Genomic DNA, 9660 nt, shown 5'->3' on the forward strand with positions numbered 1-9660 from the left:
CTTTCCGTTCAGGCAGAGCCTCAGCCTCTGCACCTCTCCGTTCAGGCAGAGCCTCAGCTCTTGCACCTCTCAGTTCAGGCAGAGCCTCAGCCTTGCCCCTCTCAGTTCAGGCAGAGCCTCAGCCTCTGCTCCTCTCCGTTCAGGCAGAGCCTCAGCTCTTGCACCTCTCAGTTCAGGCAGAGCCTCAGCCTTGCCCCTCTCAGTTCAGGCAGAGCCTCAGCCTCTGCACCTCTCCGTTCAGGCAGAGCCTCAGCTCTTGCACCTGTCAGTTCAGGCAGAGCCTCAGCCTCTGCACCTCTCCATTCAGGCAGAGCCTCAGCCCTTGCACCTCTCAGTTCAGGCAGGGCCTCAGCCTTGCCCCTCTCAGTTCAGGCACAGCCTCAGCCTCTGCACCTCTCTGTTCAGGCAGAGCCTTAGCTCTTGCACCTCTCAGTTCAGGCAGAGCCTCAGCCTCTGCACCTCTCAGTTCAGGCAGAGCCTCAGCCCTTGCCCCTCTCAGTTCAGGCAGAACCTCAGCCTCTGCACCTCTCAGTTCAGGCAGAGCCTCAGCTCTTGCACCTCTCAGTTCAGGCAGAGCCTCAGCCCTTGCACCTCTCCGTTCAGGCAGAGCCTCAGCCCTTGCACCTCTCAGTTCAGGCAGAGCCTCAGCCCTTGCACCTCTCAGTTCAGGCAGAGCCTCAGCCTTGCCCCTCTCAGTTCATGCAGAGCCTCAGCCTCTGCACCTCTCTGTTCAGGCAGAGCCTCAGCTCTTGCACCTTTCAGTTCAGGCAGAGCCTCAGCCTTGCCCCTCTCCGTTCAGGCAGAGCCTCAGCCCCTGCACCTCTCCGTTCAGGCAGAGCCTGAGCCCTTGTCCCTCTCAGTTCAGGCAGAGCCTCAGCTCTTGCACCTCTCAGTCCATGCAGAGCCTCAGCTCTTGCACCTCTCAGTTCAGGCAGAGCCTCAGCCTCTGCACCTTTCCGTTCAGGCAGAGCCTCAGCCTCTGCAACTCTCCGTTCAGGCAGAGCCTTAGCTCTTGCACCTCTCAGTTCAGGCAGAGCCTCAGCCTTGCCCCTCTCAGTTCAGGCAGAGCCTCAGCCTCTGCTCCTCTCCGTTCAGGCAGAGCCTCAGCTCTTGCACCTCTCAGTTCAGGCAGAGCCTCAGCCTTGCCCCTCTCAGTTCAGGCAGAGCCTCAGCCTCTGCACCTCTCCGTTCAGGCAGAGCCTCAGCTCTTGCACCTCTCAGTTCAGGCAGAGCCTCAGCCTCTGCACCTCTCCATTCAGGCAGAGCCTCAGCCCTTGCACCTCTCAGTTCAGGCAGGGCCTCAGCCTTGCCCCTCTCAGTTCAGGCAGAGCCTCAGCTCTTGCACCTCTCAGTTCAGGCAGAGCCTCAGCCCTTGCCCCTCTCAGTTCAGGCAGAGCCTCAGCCTCTGCACCTCTCCGTTCAGGCAGAGCCTCAGCTCTTGCACCTCTCAGTTCAGGCAGAGCCTCAGCCTTGCCCCTCTCAGTTCAGGCAGAGCCTCAGCCCCTCTCCGTTCAGGCAGAGCCTCAGCTCTTGCACCTCTCAGTTCAGGCAGAGCCTCAGCCTTGCCCCTCTCAGTTCAGGCAGAGCCTCAGCCTCTGCACCTCTCAGTTCAGGCAGAGCCTCAGCTCTTGCACCTCTCAGTTCAGGCAGAGCCTCAGCCTCTGCACCTCTCCATTCAGGCAGAGCCTCAGCCCTTGCACCTCTCAGTTCAGGCAGGGCCTCAGCCTTGCCCCTCTCAGTTCAGGCACAGCCTCAGCCTCTGCACCTCTCAGTTCAGGCAGAGCCTCAGCTCTTGCACCGCTCAGTTCAGGCAGAGCCTCAGCTCTTGTACCTCTCAGTTCAAGCAAAGCCTTAGCCCTTGCCCCTCTCAGTTCAGGCAGAGCCTCAGCCTCTGCACCTCTCTGTTCAGGCAGAGCCTTAGCTCTTGCACCTCTCAGTTCAGGCAGAGCCTCAGCCTCTGCACCTCTCAGTTCAGGCAGATCCTCAGCTCTTGCACCTCTCAGTTCAGGCATAGCCTCAGCTCTTGCACCTCTCAGTTCAGGCAGAGCCTCAACCTTGCCCCTCTCGGTTCAGGCAGAGCCTCAGCCTCTGCAACTCTCCGTTCAGGCAGAGCCTCAGCTCCTGCACCTCTCCGTTCAGGCAGAGCCTCAGCCCTTGCCGCTCTCAGTTCAGGCAGGGCCTCTGCCCTTGCACCTGTCGGTTCAGGCAGAGCCTCAGCCTTGCCCTCTCAGTTCAGGCAGAGCCTCAGTCCTTGCCCCTCTCAGTTCAGGCAGAGCCTCAGCACCTCTCCGTTCAGGCAGAGCCTCAGTTCTTGCACCTCTCATTTCAGGCAGAGCCTCAGCATTGCCCCTCTCAGTTCAGGCAGAGCCTCAGCACCTCTCCGTTCAGGCAGAGCCTCAGCTCTTGCACCTCTCAGTTCAGGCATAGCCTCAGCCTTGCCCCTCTCAGTTCAGGCAGAGCCTCAGCCTCTGCACCTCTCCGTTCAGGCAGAGCCTCAGCTCTTGCACCTCTCCGTTCAGACAGAGCCTGAGCCTTGCACCTCTCTGTTCAGACAGAGCCTCAGCCTTGCCCCTCTCAGTTCAGGCAGACCCTCAGCCTCTGCACCTCTCAGTTCAGGCAGAGCCTCAGCTCTTGCACCTCTCAGTTCAGGCAGAGCCTCAGCCTCTCCACCTCTCCGTTCAGGCAGAGCCTCAGCCTCTGCACCTCTCCATTCAGGCAGAGCCTCAGCTCCTGCACCTCTCAGTTCAGGCAGAGCCTCAGCCTTGCCCCTCTCAGTTCAGGCAGAGCCTCAGCCTCTGCACGTCTAAGTTCAGGCAGAGCCTCAGCTCTTGCACCTCTCAGTTCAGGCAGAGCCTCAGCCCTTGCCCCTCTCAGTTCAGGCAGAGCCTCAGCACCTCTCCGTTAAGGCAGAGCCTCAGCTCTTGCACCTCTCATTTCAGGCAGTGCCTCAGCCTTGCCCCTCTCAGTTCAGGCAGAGCCTCAGCCTCTGCGCCTCTCCGTTCAGGCAGAGCCTCAGCTCTTGCACCTCTCAGTTCAGGCAGAGCCTCAGCCTTGCCCCTCTCAGTTCAAGCAGAGCCTCAGCCTCTGCACCTCTCCATTCAGGCAGAGCCTCAGCTCTTGCACCTCTCAGTTCAGGCAGAACCTCAGCCTTGCCCCTCTCAGTTCAGGCAGACCCTCAGCCTCTGCACCTCTCCGTTCAGGCAGAGCCTCAGCTCTTGCACCTCTCAGTTCAGGCAGAGCCTCATCCCTTGCCCCTCTCAGTTCAGACAGAGCATCAGCCCTTGCCCCTCTCAGTTCAGGCAGAGCCTCAGCCCTTGCACTTCTCAGTTCAGGCAGAGCCTCAGCCTTGCCCCTCTCAGTTCAGGCGCAGCCTCAGCCTCTGCACCTCTCCGTTCAGGCAGAGCCTCAGCTCTTGCACCTCTCAGTTCAGGCAGAACCTCAGCCTTGCCCCTCTCAGTTCAGGCAGAGCCTCAGCCCTTGCCCCTCTCAGTTCAGGCAGAGCCTCAGCCCTTGCCCCTCTCAGTTCAGGCAGAGCCTCAGCCTCTGCACCTCTCTGTTCAGGCAGAGCCTCAGCTCTTGCACCTCTCAGTTCAGGCAGGGCCTCAGCCTCTGCACCTCTCCATTCAGGCAGAGCCTCAGCCCTTGCACTTCTCAGTTCAGGCAGAGCCTCAGCCTTGCCCCTCTCAGTTCAGGCGCAGCCTCAGTCTCTGCACCTCTCCGTTCAGGCAGAGCCTCAGCTCTTGCACCTCTCAGTTCAGGCAGAACCTCAGCCTTGCCCCTCTCAGTTCAGGCAGAGCCTCAGCCCTTGCCCCTCTCAGTTCAGGCAGAGCCTCAGCCTCTGCACCTCTCAGTTCAGGCAGAGCCTCAGCTCTTGCACCTCTCAGTTCAGGCAGAGCCTCAGCTCTTGCACCTCTCAGTTCAGGCAGAGCCTCAGCCTTGCCCCTCTCAGTTCAGACAGAGCCTCAGCCTCTGCACCTCTCCGTTCAGACAGAGCCTCAGGTCCTGCACCTCTCCGTTCAGGCAGAGCCTCAGCTCCTGCACCTCTCAGTTCAGACAGAGCCTCAGCCCTTGCCCCTCTAAGTTCAGGCAGAGCCTCAGCCCTTGCCCCTCTCAGTTCAGGCAGAACCTCAGCCTCTGGACCTCTCAGTTCAGGCAGAGCCTCAGCCTCTGCACCTCTCCGTACAGGCAGAGCCTCAGCTTTTGCACCTCTCAGTTCAGGCAGAGCCTCAACCTTGCCCCTCTCCGTTCAGGCAGAGCCTCAGCCTCTGCACCTCTCAGTTCAGTCAGAGCCTCAGCCTCTGCACCTCTCCATTCAGGCAGAGCCTCAGCCTCTGCACCTCTCCATTCAGGCAGAGCCTCAGCTCTTGCACCTCTCAGTTCAGGCAGAGCCTCAGCCTTGCCCCTCTCAGTTCAGGCAGAGCCTCAGCCTCGCACCTCTCAGTTCAGGCAGAGCCTGAGCCCTTGCCCCTCTCAGTTCAGGCAGAGCCTCAGCTCTTGCACCTCTCAGTCCAGGCAGAGCCTCAGCTTTTGCACCTCTAAGTTCAGGCAGAGCCTCAGCTTCTGCACCTCTCAGTTCAGGCAGAGCCTCAGCCCTTGCCCCTCTCCGTTCAGGCAGAGCCTCGGCCCTTGCACCTGTCAGTTTAGGCAGAGCCTCGGCCCTTGCACCTCTCAGTTCAGGCAGAGCCTCGGCCCTTGCACCTCTCAGTTCAGGCAGAGCCTCAGCTCTTGCCCCTCTCAGTTCAGGCAGAGCCTCAGCCCTTGCCCCTCTCAGTTCAGGCAGAGCCTCAGCCTCTGCACCTCTCAGTTCAGGCAGAGCCTCAGCTCTTGCACCGCTCAGTTCAGGCAGAGCCTCAGCTCTTGTACCTCTCAGTTCAAGCAAAGTCTTAGCCCTTGCCCCTCTCAGTTCAGGCAGAGCGTCAGCCTCTGCACCTCTCTGTTCAGGCAGAGCCTCAGCTCTTGCACCTCTCAGTTCAGGCAGAGCCTCAGCCCTTGCCCCTCTCAGTTCAGGCAGAGCCTCAGCCTCTGCACCTCTCAGTTCAGGCAGAGCCTCAGCTCTTGCACCTCTCAGCTCAGGCAGAGCCTCAGCTCTTGCACCTCTCAGTTCAGGCAGAGCCTCAACCTTGCATCTCTCGGTTCAGGCAGAGCCTCAGCCTCCGCACCTCTCCGTTCAGGCAGAGCCTCAGCTCCTGCACCTCTCCATTCAGGCAGAGCCTCAGCCCTTGCCGCTCTCAGTTCAGGCAGGGCCTCTGCCCTTGCACCTGTCGGTTCAGGCAGAGCCTCAGCCTTGCCCTCTCAGTTCAGGCAGAGCCTCAATCCTTACCCCTCTCAGTTCAGGCAGAGCCTCAGCACCTCTCCGTTCAGGCAGAGCCTCAGCTCTTGCACCTCTCATTTCAGGCAGAGCCTCAGCATTGCCCCTCTCAGTTCAGGCAGAGCCTCAGCACCTCTCCGTTCAGGCAGAGCCTCAGCTCTTGCACCTGTCAGTTCAGGCAGAGCCTCAGCCTTGCCCCTCTCAGTTCAGGCAGAGCCTCAGCCTCTGCACCTCTCCATTCAGGCAGAGCCTCAGCTCTTGCACCTCTCCGTTCAGACAGAGCCTGAGCCTTGCACCTCTCTGTTCAGACAGAGCCTCAGCCTTGCCCCTCTCAGTTCAGGCAGACCCTCAGCCTCTGCACCTCTCAGTTCAGGCAGAGCCTCAGCTCTTGCACCTCTCAGTTCAGGCAGAGCCTCAGCCCTTGCCCCTCTCAGTTCAGGCAGAGTCTCAGCCTCTGCACCTCTCCATTCAGGCAGAGCCTCAGCTCTTGCACCTCTCAGTTCAGGCAGAGCCTCAGCCTCTGCACCTCTCTGTTCAGGCAGAGCCTCAGCTCTTGCACCTCTCAGTTCAGACAGAGCCTCAGCCTTGCCCCTCTCAGTTCAGGCAGAGCCTCAGCCTCTGCACCTCTCCGTTCAGGCAGAGCCTCAGCCTCTGCACCTCTCCGTTCAAGCAGAGCCTCAGCTCTTGCACCTCTCAGTTCAGGCAGAGCCTCAGCCTTGCCCCTCTCAGTTCAGGCAGAGCCTCAGCCTCTGCACCTTTCAGTTCAGGCAGAGCCTCAGCCTCTGCTCCTCTCCGTTCAGGCAGAGCCTCAGCTCTTGCACCTCTCAGTTCAGGCAGAGCCTCAGCCTTGCCCCTCTCAGTTCAGGCAGAGCCTCAGCCTCTGCACCTCTCCGTTCAAGCAGAGCCTCAGCCCTTGCCCCTCTCCGTTCAGGCAGAGCCTCGGCCCTTGCACCTGTCAGTTCAGGCAGAGCCTCGGCCCTTGCACCTCTCAGTTCAGGCAGAGCCTCGGCCCTTGCACCTCTCAGTTCAGGCAGAGCCTCAGCTCTTGCCCCTCTCAGTTCAGGCAGAGCCTCAGCCCTTGCCCCTCTCAGTTCAGGCAGAGCCTCAGCCTCTGCACCTCTCAGTTCAGGCAGAGCCTCAGCTCTTGCACCGCTCTGTTCAGGCAGAGCCTCAGCTCTTGCACCTCTCAGTTCAGGCAGAGCCTCAGCCCTTGCCCCTCTCAGTTCAGGCAGAGCCTCAGCCTCTACACCTCTCAGTTCAGGCAGAGCCTCAGCTCTTGCACCTCTCAGCTCAGGCAGAGCCTCAGCTCTTGCACCTCTCAGTTCAGGCAGAGCCTCAACCTTGCATCTCTCGGTTCAGGCAGAGCCTCAGCCTCCGCACCTCTCCGTTCAGGCAGAGCCTCAGCTCCTGCACCTCTCCGTTCAGGCAGAGCCTCAGCCCTTGCCGCTCTCAGTTCAGGCAGGGCCTCTGCCCTTGCACCTGTCGGTTCAGGCAGAGCCTCAGCCTTGCCCTCTCAGTTCAGGCAGAGCCTCAATCCTTACCCCTCTCAGTTCAGGCAGAGCCTCAGCACCTCTCCGTTCAGGCAGAGCCTCAGCTCTTGCACCTCTCATTTCAGGCAGAGCCTCAGCATTGCCCCTCTCAGTTCAGGCAGAGCCTCAGCACCTCTCCGTTCAGGCAGAGCCTCAGCTCTTGCACCTGTCAGTTCAGGCAGAGCCTCAGCCTTGCCCCTCTCAGTTCAGGCAGAGCCTCAGCCTCTGCACCTCTCCGTTCAGGCAGAGCCTCAGCTCTTGCACCTCTCCGTTCAGACAGAGCCTGAGCCTTGCACCTCTCTGTTCAGACAGAGCCTCAGCCTTGCCCCTCTCAGTTCAGGCAGACCCTCAGCCTCTGCACCTCTCAGTTCAGGCAGAGCCTCAGCTCTTGCACCTCTCAGTTCAGGCAGAGCCTCAGCCCTTGCCCCTCTCAGTTCAGGCAGAGCCTCAGCCTCTGCACCTCTCCATTCAGGCAGAGCCTCAGCTCTTGCACCTCTCAGTTCAGGCAGAGCCTCAGCCTCTGCACCTCTCCGTTCAGGCAGAGCCTCAGCTCTTGCACCTCTCAGTTCAGACAGAGCCTCAGCCTTGCCCCTCTCAGTTCAGGCAGAGCCTCAGCCTCTGCACCTCTCCGTTCAGGCAGAGCCTCAGCCTCTGCACCTCTCCGTTCAAGCAGAGCCTCAGCTCTTGCACCTCTCAGTTCAGGCAGAGCCTCAGCCTTGCCCCTCTCAGTTCAGGCAGAGCCTCAGCCTCTGCACCTTTCCGTTCAGGCAGAGCCTCAGCCTCTGCAACTCTCCGTTCAGGCAGAGCCTCAGCTCTTGCACCTCTCAGTTCAGGCAGAGCCTCAGCCTTGCCCCTCTCAGTTCAGGCAGAGCCTCAGCCTCTGCTCCTCTCCGTTCAGGCAGAGCCTCAGCTCTTGCACCTCTCAGTTCAGGCAGAGCCTCAGCCTTGCCCCTCTCAGTTCAGGCAGAGCCTCAGCCTCTGCACCTCTCCGTTCAGGCAGAGCCTCAGCTCTTGCACCTCTCAGTTCAGGCAGAGCCTCAGCCTCTGCACCTCTCCATTCAGGCAGAGCCTCAGCCCTTGCACCTCTCAGTTCAGGCAGGGCCTCAGCCTTGCCCCTCTCAGTTCAGGCAGAGCCTCAGCTCTTGCACCTCTCAGTTCAGGCAGAGCCTCAGCCCTTGCCCCTCTCAGTTCAGGCAGAGCCTCAGCCTCTGCACCTCTCCGTTCAGGCAGAGCCTCAGCTCTTGCACCTCTCAGTTCAGGCAGAGCCTCAGCCTTGCCCCTCTCAGTTCAGGCAGAGCCTCAGCCTCTGCTCCTCTCCGTTCAGGCAGAGCCTCAGCTCTTGCACCTCTCAGTTCAGGCAGAGCCTCAGCCTTGCCCCTCTCAGTTCAGGCAGAGCCTCAGCCTCTGCACCTCTCAGTTCAGGCAGAGCCTCAGCTCTTGCACCTCTCAGTTCAGGCAGAGCCTCAGCCTCTGCACCTCTCCATTCAGGCAGAGCCTCAGCCCTTGCACCTCTCAGTTCAGGCAGGGCCTCAGCCTTGCCCCTCTCAGTTCAGGCACAGCCTCAGCCTCTGCACCTCTCAGTTCAGGCAGAGCCTCAGCCTCTGCAACTCTCCGTTCAGGCAGAGCCTCAGCTCCTGCACCTCTCCGTTCAGGTAGAGCCTCAGCCCTTGCCGCTCTCAGTTCAGGCAGGGCCTCTGCCCTTGCACCTGTCGGTTCAGGCAGAGCCTCAGCCTTGCCCTCTCAGTTCAGGCAGAGCCTCAGTCCTTGCCCCTCTCAGTTCAGGCAGAGCCTCAGCACCTCTCCGTTCAGGCAGAGCCTCAGTTCTTGCACCTCTCATTTCAGGCAGAGCCTCAGCATTGCCCCTCTCAGTTCAGGCAGAGCCTCAGCCTCTGCACCTCTCCGTTCAGACAGAGCCTCAGGTCCTGCACCTCTCCGTTCAGGCAGAGCCTCAGCTCCTGCACCTCTCAGTTCAGGCAGAGCCTCAGCCCTTGCCCCTCTCAGTTCAGGCAGAGCCTCAGCACCTCTCCGTTAAGGCAGAGCCTCAGCTCTTGCACCTCTCATTTCAGGCAGTGCCTCAGCCTTGCCCCTCTCAGTTCAGGCAGAGCCTCAGCCTCTGCGCCTCTCCGTTCAGGCAGAGCCTCAGCTCTTGCACCTCTCAGTTCAGGCAGAGCCTCAGCCTTGCCCCTCTCAGTTCAAGCAGAGCCTCAGCCTCTGCACCTCTCCATTCAGGCAGAGCCTCAGCTCTTGCACCTCTCAGTTCAGGCAGAACCTCAGCCTTGCCCCTCTCAGTTCAGGCAGACCCTCAGCCTCTGCACCTCTCCGTTCAGGCAGAGCCTCAGCTCTTGCACCTCTCAGTTCAGGCAGAGCCTCATCCCTTGCCCCTCTCAGTTCAGACAGAGCCTCAGCCCTTGCCCCTCTCAGTTCAGGCAGAGCCTCAGCCCTTGCACTTCTCAGTTCAGGCAGAGCCTCAGCCTTGCCCCTCTCAGTTCAGGCGCAGCCTCAGCCTCTGCACCTCTCCGTTCAGGCAGAGCCTCAGCTCTTGCACCTCTCAGTTCAGGCAGAACCTCAGCCTTGCCCCTCTCAGTTCAGGCAGAGCCTCAGCCCTTGCCCCTCTCAGTTCAGGCAGAGCCTCAGCCCTTGCCCCTCTCAGTTCAGGCAGAGCCTCAGCCTCTGCACCTCTCTGTTCAGGCAGAGTGTTAGGGAGAATTCTCTGTTTAGGCTGAATTTCCCTACCTAGTGAGTCCCCCAGCAGCTTTGCTGGATTTCTGGGGTTTAATTTTTTTCTCCTGCCAAGAGTGAGACTCTTTTACCCTCACTCTTGGA

This window comes from Ambystoma mexicanum, chromosome 10 (assembly GCF_040938575.1).
Source record: "Ambystoma mexicanum isolate Mex_15411 chromosome 10, UKY_AmexF1_1, whole genome shotgun sequence".
Classification (NCBI taxonomy): domain Eukaryota; kingdom Metazoa; phylum Chordata; class Amphibia; order Caudata; family Ambystomatidae; genus Ambystoma; species Ambystoma mexicanum.